Here is a 26,380-nt window from a genome sequence, read left to right on the forward strand (position 1 = left end):
CGACCAGCTTTGTTCCGTTGCTGGCAATGAGCTGCGTTCCTTTGGAGGAGGAGATGCTCTGTGATTTTTTGAATTTCCAGCTTTTCTGCACTGCTTTTTCCCCATCTTTGAGGTTTTATCTGCCTTTGGTTTGATGATGGCAACATACCGATGAGGTTTTGGTGTGGGTGTCCTTTCTCTTTGTTAATTTTCCTTCTGACAGTCAGGACCCTCAGCTACAGGTCTGTTGGGGTTTGCCTGAGGTCCACTCTAGACCCTCTTTGCCTGGGTATCAGCAGTGGAGGCTGCAGAAGATAGAATATTGCTGAACAGCAAGTGTTGCTGTATGATTCTTGCTCTGGAAGCTTTGTCTCGGAGGTTTACCCAGCTGTGCGAGGTGTGAGGTGTCTGTCTGCACCTAGTGGGGGATATCTCCCCGTTAGGCTACTCAGGGCTCAGGGACCCACTTGAGCAGGTAGTCTGTCCGTTCTCAGATCTCAACTTCCATGCTAGGAGAACCATTACTCTCTTCAAAGCTGTCAGACAGGGACATTTACATCTGCAGGGGTTTCTGCTGCTTTTTGTTTAGCTATGCCCTGTCTCTAGAGGTGGAGTCTACAGAGGCAGGCAGGCCTCCTTGAGCTGCAGTGGGCTCCACCTAGTTCGAGCTTCCCAGCAGCTTTGTTTACCTACTTAAACCTCAGCAATGGTGGGCGCCCCTCCCCCAGCCTCACTGCTGCCTGCAGTTACATCTCAGACTGCTGTGCTAGCAATGAGGGAGGCTCCGTGGGCGTGGGACCCTCTGGGCCAGGCGTGGGATTTAATCTCCTGGTGTGCCGTTTGCTAAGACCCCTGGTAAAGCACAGTATTAGGGTGGGAGTTACCCGGTTTTCCAGGTATTGTGTGTTTTGGTTTTCCTTGGCTAGGAAAAGGAATTTCCTTCCCTCTTGTGCTTCCCAGGTGAGGCAATGCCTCACCTTGCTTCAGCTCTCACTGGTTGGGCTGCACTCACTGACCAGCACTGACTGTCTGACACGCCCCAGTGAGGTGAGTCCAGTACCTCAGTTGAAAATGCAGAAATCACCCGTCTTCTGTGTCTTTCACAACTTTCACAGACAATCCTTCGACATGATTCAACTTTCTGACTTACTACAAACATTTCTTTCTTTAAACAACCAGTTAATTTATTCCAGGACATGAATTTACCATATAACACTCTTTTTACATAAATTCTACCCCCTCCTTTTTTTTCATTAAGATACTTCTGAACTGGTGAGGTGTGCTCACAGTGAGGTTTCCTCTAAAAGTTACGTTTTTACTTTCTTTCTGTTAGCAAAGCAATTGCCGCTATAGACTGAATGCATTTGGGCCATCAGCAGGTTAGTGGGTTAAGGATTTCTGATAGGAAGGCCTCAGTGCTTTTGGGATACACCTTTGTTTACAATGACAACAAAGTGGTATTGGAGTGCTTTAAGGTTATGGAGAATACCTTCAATGATCAATTATAGGTTTTAAATTAACCTTGGCTTTTAAAGCAATAGGGTACGCTATTTTTTTCTTAACTATTTGTATATCTCTTTCTTTTTTTCTTTCTTTGATTTTCTGTCTCTTTTTCTCTTTGACTTTCCCTTTGCCTCTGTCTCTTTCTCTCTCTCTGCCTCTCTCTCTCTCTCTCTTTCCTTGACTCCCTCTTTGTCTCTCTGTGTCTTCCTCTTTCTCTCTCTGCTGGGCCACTGCCAGCCACTTATGCTGCTGTTCTCTCAACCACTGTGGGGGGCAGTGTCTACAACCAGCTGTAACCAAGTGTCTATGTACGGGAACTGGTGTGGGTGCCCTGGCTTACAGGTTATCTTGTTCCATACCTTTGAAACAAGGGACCTATCTAGGCTTCCTTCTGATGGCCAACCTACTTCTAATGCTGGCCAGTCTATCTTACACAAAGTTTTAAGTTTTCCTGGTGTCATAGTATTACACAGTCTCCCTTGAATCCCTTCTTGAAAATTTTCAACATGGTTCCTAGTGGAGTGGGCTCACTTTGTGCCTGACCCCTGCTTCTTTGAGACAAAACACCACACTCACACCACACGCACACAACAAAACAAAGAATGGGTAAAAAGGGCACACACACACTTTTAAAGTTTACACCAAACCAGAATCAAAACCAAAATCAGAGTATCAAGAAATCCAAGCCAAGTCAAAACCAAAACCAAAGTATCAAGCAATTCAAATCAAGTCAAAAACAAAAACCAAAGTGCTGGTACATGCACACTGTGGGTGATCAGGCCATGCTTCCACTCCAATGGAGTGGGCAAGTTCCAAAGACCAGTCTTACCAAGTTTGAGATGTCTGGACTCCAAGTGCCAGTTCCTTCCTGCTGTTCAGCCACTGTGTTGGTCCTCCATGGGGCCCTGCCACACGCTGCTCTGGAGAGGCATTCCATCGGGGCAATTGCCTACCCGGGAGTGCTCTCAGGATCCGTGTCACTCAAGCTGGCCAGAGTCCCCTGCAGGGATGCTCCACAGGGCAGGCTTAAGCTGCCTAAGGGGCACTCTCGACTGTCTGTTAATCACCTCACTTCCCAGTCAGGGAACCAAGAAATGTAGCAGGACAAGCCACAGACAAAACCCCTCAGACACCGAGTTAAAGAAGGAAGGGTTTTATTCAGCCGGGAGCTTCACCAAGACTCATGTCTCCAACAACTGAGCCCCCTAAGTGAGTAATTTCTGTCCCTTTTAAGGGCTCACAACTCTAAGGGTGTCCACGTGAGAGGGCCATGATCAGTTGAGCAAGCAGGGATACGTGACTAGGGGCTGCATGCACCAGTAATTAGAACAGAACAGAAAAGGACAGGGATCTTCACAGTGTTTTTCTTATGCAAATAACCAATTAGGTCAGGGGTCAATCTTTAACTACCAGGCCCACGGTGTGGCACCAGGCTATCTGCTTGTGGATTTCATTTCTGCCTTTTAGTTTTTACTTCTTTCTTTGGAGGCAGAAATTGGGCATAAGATAATATGAGGGGTGGTCTCTTTCCTTACTATGACTATTGCCTCACTCAAAACTGAGTTAAAAATAATCTCCCCTGGGCACGGTGGCTCACACCTGTAATCCTAGCACTTTGGGAGGCCAAGGCGGGAGCTGAGATTGTGCTACTGCACTCCAGTCTGGTGCCAGAGCAAGATGCCATCTTAAAAACACAAACAACAACAACACAAACTCAATCTGGCCAGGCGTAGTGGCTCATGCCTACAATCCTAGTACTTCAGGAGGCCAAGGCGGGTGGATCACTTGAGGTCAGGAGTTTAAGACCAGCCTGGCCAACATGGCAAAACCCCTGTCTGTACTCAGAATAGAAAAATCAGCCAGGCGTGGTGGCAGGTGCCTATAATCTCAGCTACTCGGGAAGGCAGAGGCAGGTGAATCACTTGAACCCGTGAAGTGGAGGCTACGTTGAGCTGATATCGTGCCACTGTACTCCAGCCTGGGCAACAAGAGAAAACTCCATCTCAAAATAAATAAAATAAAATAATCTCATTCTAATTTCCTGTTACAATTATATTTAAATTCACTGGAAAGAAGCAATTGTTATGATGGGTGTTTTAGATTTTGTAGGAGGGGAGCCTTTACTGCATCACGAGACACACTGGGATAGAAGCAATCTCCACAGGGATTGCCTACTCAGTCCATGAGTAAACCTGACTCCGGAATGAAAGCAGAGCTTTATGAATATGGCCATTCTTCAGCAAAAGGCATACATTTTTCCTTCATATGCATATGATGGGTATATGTGTACTTTAAAATCCCATTTCAATGAACTTGTAGTGGTATATGCAATTGTATCTCCATCTCCTCAAGTTTCATCTGATATTTGATATTTGTTGATTGAACTTTATGCTAGGTGCTGGGGTATACAGTGGTGAACATGTGTTTTCTTTTCTTTTTTTTTGAAGCAGAGTCTTACTGTGTCCCCCAGGCTGGAGTGCACTGGCACAATCTTGGCTCACTGCAACCTCTGCCTCCTGGGTTCAAGCGATTCTCCTGCCTCAGCCTCTTGAGTAGCTGGGATTACAGGCATGCGCCACCACGCCTGGCTAATTTTTGTATTTTTAGTAGAGACGGGGTTTCGCCATGTTGGTCAGGCTGGTCTAAAACTCCTGACCTTGTGATCCATCTGCCTTGGCCTCCCGAAGTGCTGGGATTACAGGCATGAGCCACTGTGCCCAGCCTGAACATGTTTTCTTGTGACTTATGACTCTCACACACAAAGCTAATCCTGAAAATGATTATATTTTTAACACTCTATCACATTTCTAGGATATACTGGAAATCACTTTCTTTGGAATTAGACCCGAGTTTGAAGACCAATTCTGTCATCTGTGATTATCTTTGTGACTTGGGAAATTTACTTAATCTCTCTAAGACTCAGTTTCTTCATTTACAAATAAGACTAACACTGACCAGCTTAAGTTGTTTTATTAAGTGAGATGATGCCTTTAAAGTGCTGACATGAAGTAGGTATTTTCCAAGTGAACTCCCCAGGAGTTTTTCTTCATTCTGCTTTTGAGGCACCTCTCCCAGTTTGGGTATAGTGTTGAGGTTCATTATGAAAGCAACTTTGCCTCCTGTGTTCTTAAAACTAAAAGTCATTCCTTGTATTTACCATTTGGAGCATGAGGTTGCTCACTTTTATTTTAATCAATGGGATTATGACTATGCTTTTATACTCAGATTCTGAATAACCACATAAATAACTGCCACTTTACAGACACAAACCAGATTGTTACACGTTTTCTTATCCATTATCTTAACTAAATCTTTTTTTTTTTTTTTTTTTTTTTTTTGGAGACAGAGTCTCACTCTTTTGGCCAGGCTGGAGTGCAGTGGCACAATCTCGGCTCACTGCAACATCCATTCCATCTCCCGGGCTCAAGCAATTCTCCTGCCTCAGCCTCCCGAGTAGCTGGGATTACAAGCGTGTGCCACCATGTGTGGCTAACTTGTATTTTTAGTAGAGACAGAGTTTCACCATGTTGGCCAGGCTGGTCTCAAACTCCTGACCTCAAGTAATCTGCCCACTTTGGCCTCCCAAAGTGCTGGGATTATGGGCGTGAGCCACTGCAACCAGCCCTACACCTCTTTTTTTTTTATTATTATTACTTTAGAATTCTTATAAAGACTCATGGATATTTAGAGATCAGTAACTTGCTTCTTAAAATGGAGCAAATAATATACTTAGCCATTAATCCCAAAGCTAGCTTAAGATTTGCTCAACAAGCACCACAAGTGTGTCACCCTGTAACCAATCATTGATTAAGTGGTATTTCTGAAGGGGAGATAGAAAGTACTATGACATTCATGAGACATCATTTTATAGGTATGAAATTTGATTGCATTAGTGCTTTTTGGTTTCAACTCCAAAGTGTCAACAGACTCACTGATTGTTAACTCCCATTGCACCCCAGATTAACATCAAATTGATCTAGTTTTTCAGCCTGTGTATTCGTTCATTCTCATGCTGATATAAAGAACTGCTTAAGACTGGGTAATCTCTAAAGGAAAGAGGCTTAACTGACTCACAGTTCCGCAGGGCTGGGGAGATCTCAGGGAACTAACAATCATGGTGGAAGGGGAAGCAAACACATCCTTCTCTGTATGGCAGCAGGAAGGAGAAGTACCAAGCAAAGGGGGAAAAGCCCCTTATAAAACCATCAGATCTCATGAGAACTCACTATCACAAGAATAGCATGGGGGTAACAGCCCCCATGATTACATTACATCTCACCAAGTCCCTCCCCTGATATGTGGGGATTATGGGAACTAAAATTCAAGAGGAGATTTGAGTGGGGACACAGCCAAGCCGTATCAGTCTGCCTGTCCTTTCTTGTTGTCCACCCAACTCACCAAGGCTCATTCAGCACTTCATGTGGGGAACTGCGTTGGGTACTCAATCACAGGACTTAAAAGAGTTCAATGCCCTTGGAGACCACTCAGTTTGTACTACCAGTCATTTAAACTATAGTTATAACTGTCCTCATTGGCCCTTGGCAGAAACCAGGTTCGTCATAAAAAGACAAAAGGACAAAGGTATTAGAGATCATCACAGATCAACTCGATGGTTGATTTTTCAAACTGATGAGTTTTTTTTCTTTTGAGATGGGGGTCTCACTCTGTTGCCCAGGCTAGAGTACAGTGATAGGATCTCAGCTCACTGCAGCCTCAACCTCATGGGCTCACATAATCCTCTCTCCTCAGCATCCCAAGTAGTTGGGACTACAGGTGCACATCACCATATCTAGTTAATTTTTATTTTTATTTTTTGTAGAGGACAGGGTCTTGCCATGTTGCCCAGGCTGGGCTGAGGTGATCTGCCCATCTTGGCCTCCCAAAGTGCTGGGATTATAGGTGGGAGCCACTGCACCTGGCCAAACTGATGTTTAAAAAAATCATTGAAACTTTTTTTCTTAAATACATAATCATCATTGTAAATGATTAACCAACAAATGGCAGCTAGCTTGGTTAAAGGAAGGGTGGGGGATCTTGAGATCTACCCCCTCAGTCCCTCCTTATCTGAGCTTTTTCTGAAGACTCAAAATGCTATGCAGGTTACAGTCTGAAAAGCACTCATCTGAATTAAGCCCTTCATTTTGCAGATGAGGAAACTGAAGCCCAGAGGGGTGGAAACTCAAGATGACCTACTGAGTGGGAGGTTTTATTCAGGCCCCATTCTGAAAATTTTGAGTTGTTGTTGTTTCTACAATCCTGCTACTTTGGATGGCAGCTAAATAGGACTAGGGGGAGGCCATAAGGTGCCCATGCAAGATTTAAGGAAGCACTCCCTTTCAGGTGTGGGCAAGTGCCAACTCTATACTTGCAAAGACTAGATAGTGAGTGCTTCTTTAAATTTTGCAACTAATCGCAGTCCTGCCTCTATTCATATTTAAAATACTATCATCTCCAAACATGCTGATCTTCTACTTCGTGATGTTTCTTGCCCTCTTATCTTTGTCTTCCCATTAGATTGTGAATTTTGGAGGTCAAGGGCAGTGTCTTTCATCCTTATTTTCCTAGGGTTTGGTATAGCATATGGAAAATCATGGGTCTTCAGTAAGTATCTACTGAATGAACTGATGGATGAGTGGGTCTAAATTCTGTTTTTGATGAAGGCTTTCCTGACCCCTCAAATCCACTCTGATCTCTCCATCCTCTGAACTCCTAACATATTACCCACATTCTCTGAATAACTCAATTCATTTAATTATATATGCTGACATAACTTTTGTGTTTATGTAACTCTTGTGCAGAAACTTAATTTTCCAATTTTCTTTTTCTTTATGCACAATTAGATTTTAGTTAGTTAAGAGCAAATGCCAATTTGTGTTCTTTGAATTTTCTCAGCAGCTAGTAGAAGATTTTGCACATTGGAGGTACATAGCAAATGTTCTTTAATATATGATGAAGAACAAATAAGTAAGTAGATGAATGGTATTTTCTCAGCTGAAAATAGAATCTATGGCAACTGTTTTCAAGTCCTAGCTTGCCTCCTAACTACCTGGGTGCAGAAATCCTTTCACCTCATTTCCTTCGGTTTCTTTTTTCTTTTTTTGAGATGAAGTCTCACTCTGTTGCCCAAGCTGGAGTGCAGTGGTGAGATCTTGGCTCACCACAACCTCCACTTCCTGGGTTCAAGCGATTCTTCTGCCTCAGTCTCTTGAGTAGCTGGGACTACAGGCACGCATCACCATGCCCAGCTAATTTTTCTATTTTTAATAGAGACGGGGTTTCACTGTGTTGGCCAGGCTGGTCTCGGACTCTTGACCTCGTGATCTACCCACCTTGGACTCCCAAAGTGCTGGGATTACAGGCATGATGAGCCACTGTGCCTGGCCTGGCCTCAGTTTCTTTATATGTAAAATGAGGAGGTGGTTTGAGTGATTCTGAAGATACTTCAGCTCTGGCATCCTGTGAATGTATGAATTTAGAAATCAGTCATGCAAGAGGAGTTCAGATGTAAATTTTGTTACTATGAATCACTTGCTCATCTAACAGGAATTGTTGCATGTAGTTGATGGTCCAATTTTTAAATGTTCAGAGTCTTAAAATTATGAACAGATTATATGTCAAACATTAATTTGTAATATACAAGGTATATTGTGGCTGAACTAGTTTTTGTGCTTTTAGGCTGGAAATTAAACACCTAGTATATAGAGCCAATAATATTTCAAGTATACATATTCATTATAGCATTATTTCTGTGGGAAAATGCACCCAGAATTCTAACTAGGATCTTCAAAGAACAGCTCTCCCCAGGTCAGTGCATGGAGCAGAAGGAGAAGGGAAAGGGGTAGAATGTCTTCATGACTTTAATCCTAGTACTTGAAAAAAAAATCAAACCTTGCACCTACAAATTTCTATCTTGATCCAGAAAGTCATTAGCATAAAAAAGATCATAGTGAGTATTTTATTATTTCAGGAAGGTAAAACAGATCTTTTAAAATGGTTCATTGTATCATTATGTTCTCATTTAGCTATTTTCAGTATTTACTTTTCTTTGTAAAATAAATGTGAAAGTGACTTGTTAAAAATTTTTTAGAGAAATCTGAGTAATCTTCCCAGAGACTCCTGAAGAAAGATTTAACTTTTTTCTCACCTGATTTTCATATAATGTATTCAATTCTACAAGCTCCATTGCTAAAATGCCATACTGTGTGAGTGATGTCCATGTTTGGTGACTAAATTAACTATGTGACAAAACGGATACTTTCTTAAGGAAAAGTCTAATTTCATGAGGAAGTATTTAGTGGTTCATGGTGATGTTAGATATGAGTTCTAAATTTCTTTACAAAGAATCAATATGTCAGTATGTTTAATTCTTTGCCTTCTACTTTTAAACTTAACTTCCTCATAAAGCAACGTTTTTCGATCACCTGTTCCACCCTGACTCATTCTGATTACCTGCTACCTGCTCCGCCCTGACTAATTCTTTACCCTGCATAACCATTTTTTCCCACCAAACCACTTACCCCATCACTCTCTTTAAATTAGCAATTGGAATTAATTTAGCTTGTGCGGTCTAACCCTAGCCAATGGGTTAGAACGACACAGCAGCAGGGGCCACGTGAGTCAGGGATAAAAACCCCTTTCCCTCCATTGTCCAGGTGTGTGCTCACCGTTGCTCCCTCTGTAAGGGTGCACCTTTCTACAGAAGTACCTTGCCTTGCTGAGAATTAAAAAAGAAAATTTTATATTCAAGTGCTATTTCTTTTGCAGCATCGAAACGTTATTTATAACAGTGGGCTGCATGCCATCTTGAGAATTCATCTCTCAGAATTGTGGCCTGTGTATCTCAGTTCATGCCAACTAGCCAACTTTGAATATAACATTGTACTTTCCCTTCTAACTCTCCATTTATTTAGGGCTTTGTTGACTTAAAAAATTATCGTTAGTGCAGCAAAGAGTAAAAGTCTCTGTGTTAGTCCTGATAACTGTATGCCTTTACTTGGCTGTCACTTACTGGTCTCTTAGGCTCTAATCCACTCCGCCCAATTCCGTTGATCATGGTTGGCAAGGTAATCTTTCTTGAAAACAATGTCTTTCACATTGGTCTTTAGTTTTATCCATTGTCTTTCAATCAAATCTGAACATTTTAGCTCATATTTCAAGTTCTCTCCACCCCATCATCAGGCTTCTCCACGCCTGTTCAGCATAATTCACTTCATCTGGCTGCCCTTTGGCTTCTCTCTGTAAGTGGGTAGTGTGACCCAGGAGATCTTTTCAAACCTCTTCCATCTTCATTTGTACTGGGGCTTTGTGAAAGACAGGTGAGGTGATGGGCCATGTCCTCTGGTGCCTGACTTCCTTCCACCTTTTCTCAACAATCTGTATTGTACATGTACTTACTCCAGTAACAACAGTCATAGTAATGATATCTTTTATTACTGAGTTCCTATCATGTAAAGCACTAAATTATTTTATATGTATCATCTCTGCTAAAACAATAGCATGATTTAGGTAAATATGGGCATTATTATCTCCATTTTACAAACAAAATATTGAGACCCAAAGGATTAAGAAATGTACCCAAAGTCATACAGTTAGTCAATGTCAGAGCCAGGATTTAACCAGTTGGTACGACTCTATAGAGTTTTTTATCTTAACCATTATACTTTTCTGGCAAATGACTATGTGCTGTGATTACAAGGATGTAGAAGATCCAGTGCCTGTACCACAAAGTTGACTGTTTAATTTGGTAGATTAGAGATGCACACAAATAACTTTTTTATACATCGGTGTGTGACAAGTACTGGAAAAATGGGTGTAATTGCAACATGGATCTAGAGTTGGGAGAAGGCTTCCCAGAAGCTCTGATACTTTAGTCTTGGAAAGATAGGTACCATTTTCATGGGTATCTAAACTATTCAAACTTACATTTTAGTTTATTCTGGCTTTCATTGTTTATTTCATTTTCTTTTTATTGGCTTTCTTCTCAATTAGCGAAGTTCTTTTAAACCAAGGTTCATGTCTTATACCTCCGTATTTCCCATATATTACTAGCACAGTATTATGTACATGGTAAATTATAAATAGTTTGTGATTAACCACCTAAAGATAAAAGTTACTTATGAAAACAATTAAATCAACCTTTTGCAAAGTACATCTTATTAAGCTCTATTCTCTTAATTGTTCTTATGGCAGATATATTTTCCCTTTCATTATATTCATCAACTTTCAAGTGGGAGTTTAATGTGTGTGTTTTCCACTAGACTGTTAAGACTCATAAGGACAGGGACTGTGCGTGTCCTGTATACCCTGAATCCTGGGTGCTTGCAACGTATGCACATAGTAGTTGTTCAAAAAATGTTCTCTCAAGGAACCCTTTAACAAAAGCCTTCCTTGACCTAGGGACCTAGGGAGTTTATGAAAAGCTGCATGGATCATCCTCTTGAATATTCACAGTTGTACATTGGCAGATGAAATCTCCAAAAACCTTGCAGCAAAGAAATCTGTTTAAAGTGGGTTATACAGTTTATTAAATTAAACTGAACTGATGAACTACCCTCCTCCTTTATTTCCCTTGGGATAATCTGTTAATTTTCTGTGAAATGACTGATGAGCAGACACTCTCAGGAAAGCCATTTTTGGGGGAATTTGATTGTAGCATTTGTCATACAATGTTGTTACAACTATAGATCCCAAGAAATGTGCCCTCTTCTCAATCCTTTTCCAGTCAAAGGGGCAGAGAATTCCAAAAGATAGAAACCAGGACCACACCTTCCTAAGGTAACCTTGTCATCTACGCAAAGGGGACTGCTCTATGCTCTTATTCATATTCTTTGTCAGTGTGTGACAAAAGCTTTTGTTTGCAATAGCCTGCCTAGTGGAGGAGAATTATTTTTATTGGGTCGTTTCCAATATTTATCTGTAAGCTTCACATTTATTTACAAAGACTATGAGAGAACTACACAGGGCTCGAAGAGGAATAATAAGGGTAAAAGATTAAAGGCTGTGTCTTTTAAGAAAAGTTAAATAAGTTGAAGTAATTTTATTTAAAGGAAAAATACAGATAATAAGGAAGGACAGGCTTAATGAAATACAATTGAGCATGCTACCTGAAGTCGGTCTGTGTGCAGGCTGCTTGGCTTTTTGTCACTGAATGCCTATAAGCCGAGATGCCGGTCCTGTTTAATGCCTGCCTTTAGGTCCAGCGTTATCTCTGATTCTGTAACATATGCCAGCAGTCATTCCTAGTATCAATATCATAGCTGTACTCCCTTTTTTTTTTGAGACTAACATTAAGTGCTCACTATATATTAATTTGTGAAGTGTATTTTATGCATCATTATTCATTCATTCAGTAAACATTTTTAAAGTGCCTTCTGTGTGCCTTTGTATTTAGAATACATCAATGAATAAAACAGACCCAAAATTTTGCCTTGTGGAAATTATATACTTGTGGGTGCAAGAAGACAGTAAACAATAAACATAATAAATACATAAATTACATAGCATGCAGGAAGGTAATAAATGTTATGAAAAAAGAGGCCAGGGAAAGTAGGAAGATTGCATGTATATAAGAAGAGAGGGGCTGAAACCTTAATTTGAACAGTGTGGACCTCACTGAGAAGGTGATATTTGAGCAAAGAGATGAAGTCCTTGAGCAAGTAAACTGTGTGAATACCTGGAGGAAGAACAGGTTGACCAGTAGAAGCAATCAACATAACAGAAAGGCCCTGAGTCAAGAATGTTGGTTGACTTGAGGAACAGTAAAGAGGTCAGTGTGGCTGAGTGTGGCCGGGTGTGGGGGCACCGGGAGAGGACCCTATAGGACCTTTAACCATTATAAGGACTTTGGCTTTTACTCAGAGTGAAATGGAAAGCCATCGCAGGATTTTGAGCAGAGCAGTGTTATTGCTGACGTTTTTTAAAAAAGGGATCACTAGCACCAGACGCGGTGGCTCAGGCCTGTAATCCCAGCACTTTGGGAGGCCAAGATGGGCGGATCACGAGGTCAGGAGATCGAGACCATCCTGGCTAACACGGTGAAACCGTGTCTCTACTAAAAATACAAAAAAATTAGCTGGGTGTGGTGGCACGCTCCTATAATCCCAGCTACTCAGGAGGCTGAGGCAGGAGAATGGGGTGAACCTGGGAGGCGGAGCTTGCAGTGAGCCGAGATCACTCCACTGCCCTCCAGCCTGGGCGACAGAGCGAGACTCCGTCTCAAAACAATAAAATAAAATAAAAATTAAAATTAAAAAACAGGATCACTAGCTAGGAGGACAAGTGGAAGCAAGATAATAATTCAGGTGCTGCTATATAGCACCTAAATATAGCACCATTCGATGCTGTTATATAATAATGCAGGTGAGTGAAAATCAAGGTTCAGACCAAATAGTAACCAACGGTGGAGTTGGTGAGAACTGGTCAGTTACTGGATAGATCTTGTATCCTCTTATATTACCCTTTGCAGTGTCAAGCAAACTTAAAATGAGCTAACAGAGCAATAGGGTTAGCTAGCTAGAAGTGTGTGTGAGAGAGTAGTCAAAAATGACTCGAACAGTTTTTTCTTTTTTTATTTGAGATGGAGTCTCTTTCTGTTGCCAGGCTGGAGTGCTGTGGCACTTCCTCAGCTCACTGCAACCTCTGCCTCCTGGGTTCAAGTGATTCTCCTGCTTCAGCCTCCCGAGTAGCTGGGACTACAGGCCCATGACACCACACTCAGCTAATTTTTGTATTTTTAATAGAGACGGGGTTTCATCATGTTGGCCAGGATGGTCTTGATCTCGACCTTGTGATCCGCCTGCCTCGGCCACACAAAGTGCTGGGATTACAGGTGTGAGCCACCGCGTCCAGCCGACTTTATCACTTTTTAACCTCAACTAATCCTTACAGCCAGGTAGGTTATATTATCACCTCCCTTTTTCAGATACAGAAACTGAGTCTTAGAGAGATATTAACTCTAGGTTTTTAGCTAGTAAGCAGAAGATCCGGGATTTGATTCCAGTGTTGTCTGACTCCAAATGCTGGTTTTTGTTTTGTTTTGTTTTTGAGATGGAGTCTCGCTCTGTGACCCAAGCTGGAGTGCAGTGGCGCGATCTCGGCTCACTCAAGCTCCGCCACCCAGGTTCACGCCATTCTCCTGCCTCAGCCTCCCGAGTAGCTGGGACTACAGGTGCCCGCCACCATGCCCGGCTAATTTTTTGTATTTTAGTAGAGATGGGATTTCACCATGTTAGCCAGGATGGTCTCGATCTCCTGACCTCGTGATCCGCCTGCCTCAGCCTCCCAAAGTGCTGGGATTACAGGCGTGAGCCACTGCGCCCGGCCAACACTGGGTTTCTTAATCATACTGCCCTGTGGCCCAGGAAGACATTGAGCTATTACTGTGAAATCTGACCTGAGATCTCCAAGAAGCTGATTCCAGATGTGTTTTTTGGTTATTTAGTACCTACCTTGAACACCAGTTTCCATTAACATGTTTCCATTTCTTAACCTTAGTTCATTAGTGATATTTCTCTCCCTCTATCTTTTCATTTCTCAGAGTCTCCTACTTCTGAAGCCTGTTTTCCAACTGTTTAACTCTCTGACCACCTAGACATCCAGGATGGGCTTGATTTTTTCCCCAGGCCTTGCTCTCAGTTTGGACTTCCACCAAAATCTTTCCTTTTCTCTTTGGTAAGCTTTCACATTCCAGAGCTATTTTCTAATATTTGTCCTCCAAGACCTACTTTAGATTAATTGACTCCTGACCACTTTGAAAAGTTAAAATCTTATGCTTTTCCATGAGGAGCAAGGGAGTGTGTGACATGGAGAGCTGCACTGGCAGTGACAGTTCTGAGTTCTCTATCCTCCACTCAGCTCATGCTGGGAGATAGGGGTGTGGCAATAGCAAGCTTGGAGGCCTGTAGGCAGGACAGGTGATCCTATTGGTTAGAAACAACTGGCTTCAAGCAAATATTGTTTACACTTTACCATCTTCATCCTGAACCAATTTAGTGTCCTCTTAGATCACCTTTTGCAGCACCAAGCAAACTTATAATGAGCTAACAGTATTATCTTAACAACCAGCACTAACATTCTTCCTACAGAGGAAAATGTCAATATTGGGGAGATGTTTCAATATGTGTTTAGGGCAAAAAGTGGGTTCCCCAATGGCTGGGCTGTCAGCTGGCATACAGGTCTCAGGGGATTGGGAAGCTGCCAAGCACAATGCAGAGAAAATGACACTCCTGGTTCAACAGGGGGTAGGGAGCAGAAGGGAACAGCAGAGATGGACAGAGATGAACATAGGGAGGTAAGATAAAGCCATCAGGTTGGGGGAAGGCTATTCAGGGAACTGTGTGACCCTCTCCACACTTCATCACCCAATTTATAGGAAAATTTGCTTATCCCCAAAACGTGTGGTATGAATGAGGGTTGTCGCAGAGCTAAAGGAGAGGCTCAGTTCTAAGTTAGGTTCTTCCTAGCATAGAACAGAGGCATTGTGCAGAGACAAGGCCCAAGAGACGTAAGAGGCAGGAGAGGGCTTTAGGTGGGCATAAAATAAAAAGGGATTCATGGTAATTTTACGCAGATTTCATAGTCAGGGAGTTCTCAGCTATAGTACTGTGACTGACTTTAATCTTTTCCCATCTATATTCTTACATTAATTCTAGTCTTCTCCTGGAGAAGACTCTGGTTCCACAATCTCTACATATTGAAATCTTGCTAAACTCAAATTCCATTCCTCTGGAAATTCTGAACATTCAGCATAAAGTGAACTTTTTCACATAGCAGGCACATTAAGTCTTCCATATATACCCTATTGTTTTAGTTAGATTTTAAGCTTCTAGAAAACAGACACTTAATGCATTTTTGAAGTAAATAACTTATATTAGTCTTCCCTAGGAGACTCAATTTCAATGTGTAATTGAATAATTATTCAATTATATCAATGTATAATTGATTTCAATGTATAATTGAAATCAAATTTTATAAAGGGAAAAATTGAATCTGTAGAAATAACACACATATGTATATGTATAGTTTTACCACCAGTACCCAAATACCTCTCTATCCCATTTCTTTAAGGTTTCTGATCAAATACCAAGCCTGACCTCTCTCTTCTCCATTCACCCAATACCATCTATCATTTTTTTTCCAGTAGTTATCAGCACCTGGATGTATAATTCATATATCTGTTCATGTATTTGTTGACAGTGTCTCCTGCCACTAGAACATATGTTACATGAAGGCAGAGACTGTGTTCTATTCCCTGCTGTATCTTCAGTGCCTAGAACAATGCCTGACTAGACTAGTCTGGCCCTCAATAATATTACATGAATAAATCCACAGCCATGGTTAGAACTGTATCTTTCTTTCTGCTTTGACATTCAGAGTTGATAAACATATGTTAGACATTTATATTTGCATAACCAGGTAAATCACTCAGAACTCAGTATGTAGCTTCATTACCTATGATTAGAAATAAACAGCCAAGAAGAGAAAAGCAGAAAATAACTCCTTCTTGTAAAGTGAAGTGTGATGTCTAGGTTGAAACTTCACAAAACAAATTTGTGCAATCATTTCTTTCCTAATGAATTTCGGAGACACATTTGCGCTCTACATAACTTTATCTATAACTCAAAACTGTACAGCAGGTTTAAAAGAATCTGATTCCAGATATATTAAATAAATTGATTTAAGTGTGTCAATTTCCTGTAAATACACCAAACGTTAATATACATAGAAATCTGGGTGTGGAGGAGACATTGAAATTTCTCTTTCAAGATGGTCATTTTATTTTATAAAGGAAGCAACCGAAGAATACAAAAGTCAAGTGAGCTACTGGAGTGCATATGTATGTGAATTTAGAAGTAAAACTCGGCCTACAACTCAGCACCATGCCTGCCCCACTACACTGCACAGCTTCTCTGTATTGCTGGAAACATGACAGTTCTGCCCAATTTTTAAGCTGCTTTTCAAGTTACAGGTCCCGACTTCAGAGTTTATCTCACATTTCATTTGTATCTATTTTTACTTTCTTTCCATCGTTTATTCCAGCTTATCACTATTTCTGGTGACTTCTAGGCCCAGGGATAAGCTTTAATTTACAAAAAATAATAATCTCTTTCCTCCTGTTTTCCATTATTGTTTTTTCCTTTCCTTTATATGAATGTTTACTGTCTTTTTTCTCCTCTTCCCATGATGACTTCCTATACTCTAAAATGTGTTTGACTCAACCTCCTTAATGATCACTCATAATTAGTTTATGTGTTCCCATATATTTGTGTTCATGACAAGTTTTTATCTGATCATCAAAATTTAAGCTCCTTGAAATAAAAATTCAAATCAAAATGAGATACAACTATATATCAGAATTAAAAAGAGTGACCATACCAAGTATTGAGGAGGATATAGAAGAACTGGAGCTCTCATACACTGCTCCTGGGAATGCAAAATTGTACAACCAGTTTGGAAAAACAGTTTGGTGGCTTCTTTAAAAGTTAAATAACACCTATCTTATGATCCAGCTATTCTACTCCTAGGTATTCACTCAAGATCAATGAAAGCATATATCCATATAAAGAGTGGTACAGGATAGAGGAATTATAAAGGGACAGGAGGAAAAACTTTTGGTGGTAAATCATATGTTAATTTTCTTGACGTTAGAGATGGTTTCATAGGTGTATATATGCGTCAAAACTTATCAAATTGTGCATTTTAAATACGTTCAAGTTACGATATGACAATTATATCTCAAAAAGGTGGTTAAAGGAATTTTAAGCCCCTTGGATGCTGAAACCATAACTTTTCTTTAATAGCTCTCAGAAATCCCTGGCAAAATGCCACACAACCTCTGAGAACTAGGTATATATTTATTGCTAAATTGTTTAACTCAAAAATAGTTTAGCGATTTCCCTAGGACCATGAATTTTAGGTATTATCCTGACGTTGAGAATAGTTCAATTAAGATCAACTAACAGTTACTAAGCTTCTCTTATGAAGCAATAAAATATGAGATATGTTTTTGATGCATTTATAATCAGGCTGATTTCAACATAATCAGGTTGATTTTAACACAGAAACTTTCTATTCAAAGCCAAAACGAAATCCATTGAATTCTATAAAAATTAAGTAATTTAGTAAAAAATGTAGTCAGCCTAATTTTGCATCACACAAATTAAACATTTGACTGATTTTTGTTTTCCAGTAATTGTAATATTATATGGCATTTATAAGGAATTGTAACCTCTGTTTATTTTCACTAATAACAAAAGTATCTTCCATTTATTTTTATTTTTTATTTATTTATCTTATTTATTTATTTTGAGAGTCTCACTCCTTTGGAGTACAGTGGCACGATCTTGGCTAACTGCCACCTCTACCTCCTGGGTTCCAACGATTCTCATGCCTCAGCCTGAGTAGCTGGAATTACAGGCACATACCACCAGGTCTGGCTAATTTTTTGTGTGTTTTAGTGGAGACAGAATTTTGCCATGTTGACCAGGATGGTCTCGAACTCTTGGCCTCAATTGATCCACCCACCTCAGCCTCCCAAAGTGTTACAGGCATGAGCCACCACGCCCAGCCGTCCATTTATTATGTATAGATAATACCACATGCACCAGGCATTTTATAAAATTACCTTATTTAATCCTACAACAATATGAGAGATAATTAGTTAATGAAGCATCCCTCTTAAACAGATGAAAAACCAAGTCTCAGAGAAATTAATCATTTGACCAAGATCATACAACCAGTAAACAGAGGAGGTGAGATTTGAATTCAAATCACTCTGACATCAAAGCACAGTTTTCTATTTTTGTATCCCTGAATAATTTGCATTATCTATGCAGCAATGTCATGGACTTGATCATACCGCTAAGTGTTATTAAACCAAAATATAAATTCTTTTGAATGGATTAGCAACAAAAAAAATTAAAAACACTGCTTCATTCATTCATAATAAAGCCAGAAGATACTAGAACTCTATTTAGATTTTTACACACACACACACACACACACACATATATAAAATACACATATACCTACAATTAGAATTTTTTTTTTTTGTTTGTTTGTTTTTTGAGGCGTAGTCTCGCTCTGTTGCCCAGGCTGGAGTGCAGTGGGGCGATCTGGGCTCACTGGAAGCTCCGCCTCCCAGGTTCACACCATTCTCCTGCTTCAGCCTCCCCGGTAGCTGGGACTATAGGCGCCTGCCACCATGCCTGGCTAATTTTTTGTATTTTTAGTAGAGATGGAGTTTCACTCTGTTAGCCAGCCTGACCTCAGGATCCGCCCACCTCGGCCTCCGAAAGTGCTGGGATTACAAGCGTGAGCCACCGCGCCCGGCCTAGAATTCTTTAACATTTAAATCATACCTATTTCCTTCACAGCATTTTATATTTCAGTTCTTCTTATCTCTCTTTAATATACTTTTTATGCCCAGGTTACAAAATAAAGTATGTTATATTGGTGAAGCTTGGCCTGGTTCTTATCTTAGGTTCCAGTAGGTTTGGATGTTCTCAGTGTGACCTGGAAATTTCCCTAGAGGCAAATTTGTGGTATCTGGCCTAATTCTATAGAAAGTTCCTCTTATGTAGTTTCTCAGATATTGCATTCCTTGACTTCTGCCCTCTCTTTTCATCCTACTTTAAATGTTCTCCCACTGTGACTAATTTTCCGTTTTATAACCACGTGAAAAACAAACCAACAAAAAAGATCAGTTACTTAAGGCACCAACAGGACAAATCATTGCCTAGAGCTTGCAATGACAGTTTCCCTTGTTATTACAACAGGTCTTAAAGATTGGAAGAAAAGGTAGGACAAAAATGAGGTGGGAGCCTTACAGCCTTACTCATAATTTTTTTTTCTTTTTGGTAGATGGGGTCTCCCTCTGTAACCTGGACAGGAGGGCAATAGTATAATCACAGCTAACTGCAGCCTCAACCTCCTGGGCTCAAGCGATTCTCCCACCTTAACACCCTGAGAAGCTGGGACTACAGGCAAGTGCCACCATGCCCAGCTACTTTTATTTAAAACATTTTTTTGTGGAGACTGCATCTCACAGTGTTGCTCAGGGTATTCTCAAACTCCTGGGCTCAAGCGATTCTCCCGCCTAAGCCTTCCAAAATGTTGGAATTACAGGCATGAACCACTGTGCCTGGCCTAAGACAATTTTTATTTCAAATATTTTACTTTGATCTTAGTATTGCTCCATTTTGAGAACTTCCTAGCTTTAAGGACAGTTGCGTTATGTAGAAAATCTGGGTGAACATGCCTTTAAATGATAGAAATATCGACAAGAGTTAGTTCGGTATAACCAACTTTTGATAAGCCATTTAGGTCAGTGCCCTTTTGGTTTAATCATTATTATTTTACTTCTTTGGCAAAGTAGCGTGGCTTCTCAACAAATGTGGCTGTGAAGTTGTGGCAGACAGCCACGTTTACTACTTGAGACCGTCACTATGACAGTTACTACTGTTACTACTTGAGACCATCATTACGAGACTGAATGAAGGGGGATGTACATAGAAATGAAAACTTAAGACAAAAGAAACTGTTTTAAAGGAAGGGGCCAGGGAAGAAGAAAAGAGCTCGCTGCTCCTAGTGAGCAAATCAGTCCCCGAGCTTCCACAGCTCATTGTATTTATTGGGTAGCAAGAACAGGAAGGAGGAGGTAATGATTGGTCAGCTGCTTAATTGTTCACAGGTTCATATTATTACTAACAGGCTTCAGATGGACCTAATCACAAGAAACACTGTGCTTGGGGCCTGACTGCCCTCAGCAGTCCTTCTGGGTGGCAGACGCAGTTTGACAGTTTGCCAACATTCTACATTTATGAGAAACCATTTGCTACTTACTCATATAGCCTCCAGTGATATACTGAGTTGATCACCACCCTCATTCTTTCGGCCTGCAACATGAAGTCATTCATTTGGATATGCTGCATGGACCATTTAGAAATAGCGACATCACAGGCACCCCTCTATAAAAAGAAGGGCTCTTTGGATGAAGAGTGTTCCTGTGGAGGGAATATAGAAATATGAAATATGAACTTGTCCTAGAGAAGCATTTATATTGAGTGGGGGAGAGCCAGCACACACAAACCCATAAAATAATAATAAAGGGCTGCCTATGATTGACTGCCATAAAATAAATACTACAGATTTTCAGAGTGGAAAAAAATCCACCATGGCTTGACATGAAGAGGTTGGTAGTCATTTAGCTCTTACTATGTGTAAGCCGTTTTGAAAGGTGCTGTTTAAGATAAGAATAAAATGACAGGGCTGCTGCTCTTTGTGGGTGTGTACCCTGAAAATGATGTAATAAGGAAAGTAAGAAATCCAAAGCAAAATCCTCAGTGAATCATAGTGAGTGAGAGTGCTTCTCAAGGAAAGATGAGAAGGAGTTCAGGGAGGTGATATTTGAGTTTAGACTTAAAAGATGGGAAGAATTTAGCCATAAGGAAGTTGGAGAAAGTGGAAGGGTATTTGTAGCTAGGAAAAACAGCCCAAGGAAAGACATAGAGGCATTAAATCATAGGATATTCAGAAAAAAGTGTGTTATGTGAAGGAAGCAAAAAAGCTGAAGAGAGGTGGAGGTGAATGTGGTGGGTATTAAATAACTTATGGTGGACAACAGGGAAACATTATAAGTTTGATATAAGAAGAAATATGATCATAATTATTGAGGAAGAAGAGAAGAAAACCCAGGACAGAATGTAGAGGAGCTCCAAGTTTGAATGGTGGATAGAAGAGAATGAGATAAGGCCGGGCACGGTGGCTCAAGCCTGTAATCCCAGCACTTTGGGAGGCCAAAACGGGTGGATCACGAGTTCAGGAGATCAAGACCATCCTGGCTAACACGGTGAAACCCCGTCTCTACTAAAAAATACAAAAAACTAGCCGGGCACGGTGGCGGGAGCCTCTGGTCCCAGCTACTTGGGAGGCTGAGGCAGCAGAATGGCATAAACCCGGGAGGCGGAGCTTGCAGTGAGCTGAGATCCGGCCACTNTGGTGGATAGAAGAGAATGAGATAAGGCCGGGCACGGTGGCTCAAGCCTGTAATCCCAGCACTTTGGGAGGCCAAAACGGGTGGATCACGAGTTCAGGAGATCAAGACCATCCTGGCTAACACGGTGAAACCCCGTCTCTACTAAAAAATACAAAAAACTAGCCGGGCACGGTGGCGGGAGCCTCTGGTCCCAGCTACTTGGGAGGCTGAGGCAGGAGAATGGCATAAACCCGGGAGGCGGAGCTTGCAGTGAGCTGAGATCCGGCCACTGCACTCCAGCCTGGGTGACAGAGGAGACTCCGTCTCAAAAAAAAAAAAAAAAAAAAAAAAAAAAAAAAAAAAAAAAAAAAAAAAAAAAAGAAAAAAAAGAACACCAAAAAAAAAAAAAAAAAAAAAGAAGAGAATGAGATAAAAAGGAAGAGAAGCAGCAGCCAGAAAAGTAGAAAGAAAATCAGGAGACAACTGGACCTCGAAAACAAGAGGCAGAACATTTCAAGAGTGAGTGGTCAGCAGAGATGTCAGGCAAAATGAAGACTAGAAAATATGTATTGTCTTTACGATACAGAGGTCATTGGTGTTTTTGGCAAGTTGCATGATAAGAACTAAATTGGGATAGATTGACTTGTGATTGGTGGATGTGGAAAATAAGACAAAACATGGATGGGTTTTTATTTTCTTTTGTTTCTGTTTGACTGTAACAAGACAGGATAGAATAGAACCTGGAGAGAAACATGAGGTTAAAAGAGATTATTATTATACTTAAATGGGAGAGACCTTCTTCACAGAGGTAAAAGGCAATTGGAAAGGTCTAGTGGGGGTGGGGATTGACTGTAAAAGAGGAGTGAGATATTTGATCGTTTTGTGAGAAGAGTTATGGGTGTGGGGTGAGGTGGACAGGATGAAGTCGAAAGCAAGGATAAAAGGAAGAGTGGGAAGGCCTCTGTTATTACAGAATAACAATAGAGGAAAGAGACACAGAATGGGTTAAGGTGTAGGTAGGTTTATATCTTGGTTGTTGGAAGAAGAGGGCATTTATATTAATTTGCTAGGGTTACTGTGACAAATACCACTGAATGTGTGGCTTAAACAATAGAAACTTATTTTCTCACAATTCTGGAGCCTAAAAGATTAATGTGTTGGCAGGGTTACTTTCTCCAGAGGCCCCTCTCCCTGGCTTGCAGATGACTGTCCTCCTGTCTTCACAAGGTCTTTCCCCCATGTGTCTGTATGCTAATTTCCTCTTTAAAAGACATGAGTCATATTGGATTAGGAGCCACCCATACCTTCCTATTTTATTTTGGTTATCTCCTTAAAGGCTCTATTTCCAAATACAGTCACATTCTGAAACAATGAGGGTTAGGACTTCAACATAAGAATTTGGGGGTGGGGACACAATTCAGCCCTAGCAGCATCACTACCTGAGATTTTTATCTGTTAAATAGAAAGAAAGGTCATTTTCTGGGAAAGAGGAAGGGAGAGGAAGGACAAAGATTTAAGAGTAGAAGCATTTTGAAAATTTTATTGTAGGGGTGGTTAGGTTGACCAGAGAAATGTAATCGTATTATTCAGCGTGGATGGTCCATTAAAATTGGTGATTATGAGTTCACAGTGTGACTTTCTCCAGCAGAAATATGTGCCTAGGTGCAGATAGGGAAGGAGCGGATGGCTTTGTTGATCATTTTGAGAGTGATGCTACTAAAAGACAGAGAGAAAGGAGAGTAAACAAAATGGATAAAAGGCAAGTAAAGAAAAAAGATGCTAATTGTTTTGATGAAAGTTGAAGAGGCAGTAGATTTGGGGATTCTAATAAGGCCAAAGAATGGTTGAACAACAGTAATTGCTAATTGTAACTGATGGAGGGTGATTATGGTTTGGCTCTGTGTCTCCACCCAAATTTCACCTAGAATTGTCATAATCCCCATGGGTCAAGGGCAGGACCAGATGGAGATAATTGAACCATGGGGGCAGTTTCCCCATATTGTTATCATGATAGTGAGTGAGTTCTCATGAGATCTGACAGTTTTATAAGGGGCTCTCCCCTTTGCTCAGCCTGCCACCCTGTGAAGAGGTACCTTCCACCATGATTCTAAGTTTCCTGAGGCCTCCCCAGCCATGTGGAACTGTAAGTCAATTAAACCTCTTTTTTTTTTTTTTTTTTAATACATTACCCAGTCTCAGGTATTTCTTCACAGCAGTGGGAGAACAGACTAATACAGAGGGAGAGGGCTCATCACATGGGAAGAATGTTTAAATTGGATGGATCACATAGAGGTAATAGCACACGCTAAAGTCTGACTTTAAAAGTGGATAGTTTTGGAGACGTGATGGTCAAGGAATGAAGACAGATCTTGAGTAGGAGACAACACTGAACTGTCAGTCTTCAGTGGATGAAGAAGCTTGGACAGGCTGACAGTAGATGGCAACAAAGAGGAGAGAGAGGATTGATATAGCCAAGTGGCTTGGACCCCAGAGAGGTAGTTTTTAATAAGAGGGAGTAGAACAAATTGTCTGGAATGATAATGGGGAGCAGGTAGGACACCAACCCCATCTCCCAACTTTGTGGTGCATGATTAGAGGATAATAAATAGTCACCCCTTGAGAAGGCTAAAAGGAAAGTCATGAGTTTAGAGAAGAGCTTGGAGACAAGGAAGTATAGGAAACACCCAGAGAAGAGATCGAATTTAGAGACATCTTCTGGTCTCCAGGATATAGAGAAATAGAAGTTGGCCAACGAGATAGAAGATCAGGCCCAGACAAGAATAAATAAAGCATTATGAAAATAATGTTTTATGAAGAATGAATGTTTTGGAGTGCTTAAACTTGGGCACTGTTTTTTACAAACTAGGATGAGAGAGCTGGTGAATAGCATTTAACAATTTCTCTCTAAGGGTGAGCAATAAGCCTGATGGGGAGATGGGAGATGCAGAAACTGCAGATCTCACACTGATTCTAATGCCTCTTTTCCATTAATTCTTTGAACAAATAATGTGTAGGATCTAATGATGCCAGGTCCAGTGCCAGAGACTGGGGATGTAAAGATGAATGGTGTGGAATTTGCCCTTGAAAAGGTCTCTAATAAGGAGATACCTAACTACAACACTGTAATAAATGACAACTTAGAAGTATTTGTAAGGTGAAATGCAGGCACAGAGACAGACAGGGGTCTGATGAGACATGGGCTACAAGTTGTACATTCACTCATCTTCTGAAAGTTCCCTGACATCCACATAGAAGGGGCCTCCACTTTCTTTTCCAGGAAGATTCACCCAGAATGTTAACTGCTGTCCTTAGTCATCATGGCATTGACATAACAGCGGTGGCTAACTCATAGTGTCTGCTAATCAGACTAAAATATTTCAGCTTCCAAAACTTTCTCCCTCAACCAGGAAATTTACAACTGAAAATGAATTCCATTCCTTACCATCTTGACTTCTTCTCTTCATCTTACTGTAACCCCGTGTGTCTCAAACTCTAGATGCCTCAGAATCACCTGAAGGGCTCTTGTTGACCACAGTTGGTAGGGTCTTACCACCAGAGGTTCTGATTTGTAGGTCTGGATGGCACCTGAGATCTTTCCATTTCTCGCAAGTTTCTGGATGTATCAGGCCACTCTGATGTGTAAAGAAATACCTGAGGCTGGGAAATTTACAAAGAAAAGAGGTTTCGTTGGCTTGTGGTTCTGCAGGGTGTAAAGGAAGCATGGTGCCAGCATCTCCATCTGGTGAGGGTCTCAGGAAGCTTATAGTCATGATGGAAGGCAGAGGAGCAGCAGGTGAGTCACAGGTGAGAGTGGGAGCAAGAGAGAGCAGGGAGGTGCCATGCAGTTTTAGACAACCAGATCTCAGGTGAAGTTGCAGCGAGAACTCACTTATCATGAAGGGGATGGTGCTAAGCCAGTCATGGGGGCTCTACCCCCGTGACCCAAACACTTCACACTATGTCCCAGCCCTAATACGGGGGATTACATTTCCACATGAGATTTTTAGGGGACAAATATCCAAACCGTATCACCAGATGATGCTAAGGCTCCTGGCCCAGAGTCCATACTGTGAGAACGACTGCTATGAACAGATTGGTAATGCTTTTCCACTGTAGACCTGACTTTTCAACTTCAAATATCCTATAAATATATCAGCTATTAGAACTAGTTAAGGGAGTCTCTGAGAAAGAAAACAATTCATGAGCTTTTATTTTGCTTTCACTGCCCCAGTGGTAATTTTTTTTTTCCCCGAGACGGAGTCTGGCTCTGTCCCCCAGGCTAGAGTGCAGTGGCCGGATCTCAGCTCACTGCAAGCTCCGCCTCCCGGGTTTACGCCATTCTCCTGCCTCAGCCTCCCGAGTAGCTGGGACTACAGGAGCCCGCCACCTCACCCAGCTAGTTTTTTTTGTACTTTTTTTAGTAGAGACGGGGTGTCACCGTGTTAGCCAGGATGGTCTCGATCTCCTGACCTTGTGATCCGCCCGTTTTGGCCTCCCAAAGTGCTGGGATTACAGGCTTGAGCCACCGCGCCAGGCCTTGCCCCAGTGGTTATAACCTGGTCTATTTAACCGTTCCACATAGTCATCTAGCAATGACCAGTTTGAGGAGAATGTGGCCTTTGAAATGAGTCTTGAAGGGGAAATAGAAGTTCAGCAAAACAACAAGAGACATGGAAGGGGCAGGAAGAAGCTTGAGTAAAGGGCTTGGTTGGGTGAGCTGGAAGGGCATGGGCTTCAGAGGACAGCTACCAGTTCTCCATGAACCGAGAGAAACGGGTAGGGTAGGTGGAGGAAATGCCTTGGAAAGCTTTATGCAGGGAACATAGGCCTGCGTTTTAAAGAATTTCGAATGTCATATGACAGATAATTTTTTAAAATGGAAGTAGCTTTTTAAAATAATATGTCATATATATATATATATATATA

At 41.2% G+C, this 26,380-nt stretch overlaps 1 long non-coding RNA gene across 1 annotated transcript in view; it reads right to left on the minus strand.

Moving 5' to 3' along the window:
- Window positions 1–11,593: 11,593 nt before the first annotated feature.
- Window positions 11,594–26,380, minus strand: part of LOC108537921 (uncharacterized) — a 41,176-nt gene continuing 26,389 nt past the window's right edge. The window contains exons 3-5 of the long non-coding RNA XR_001887944.1: window positions 24,897–25,111; window positions 20,323–20,483; window positions 11,594–11,695 (exon numbers count right to left, since the gene is read on the minus strand). This is a non-coding gene — a long non-coding RNA (uncharacterized LOC108537921). The remainder of the gene's footprint in view (window positions 11,696–20,322; window positions 20,484–24,896; window positions 25,112–26,380) is intronic.

This window comes from Rhinopithecus bieti, unplaced genomic scaffold (genome assembly GCF_001698545.2).
Source record: "Rhinopithecus bieti isolate Rb0 unplaced genomic scaffold, ASM169854v2 scaffold_14700, whole genome shotgun sequence".
Classification (NCBI taxonomy): Eukaryota; Metazoa; Chordata; class Mammalia; order Primates; family Cercopithecidae; genus Rhinopithecus; species Rhinopithecus bieti.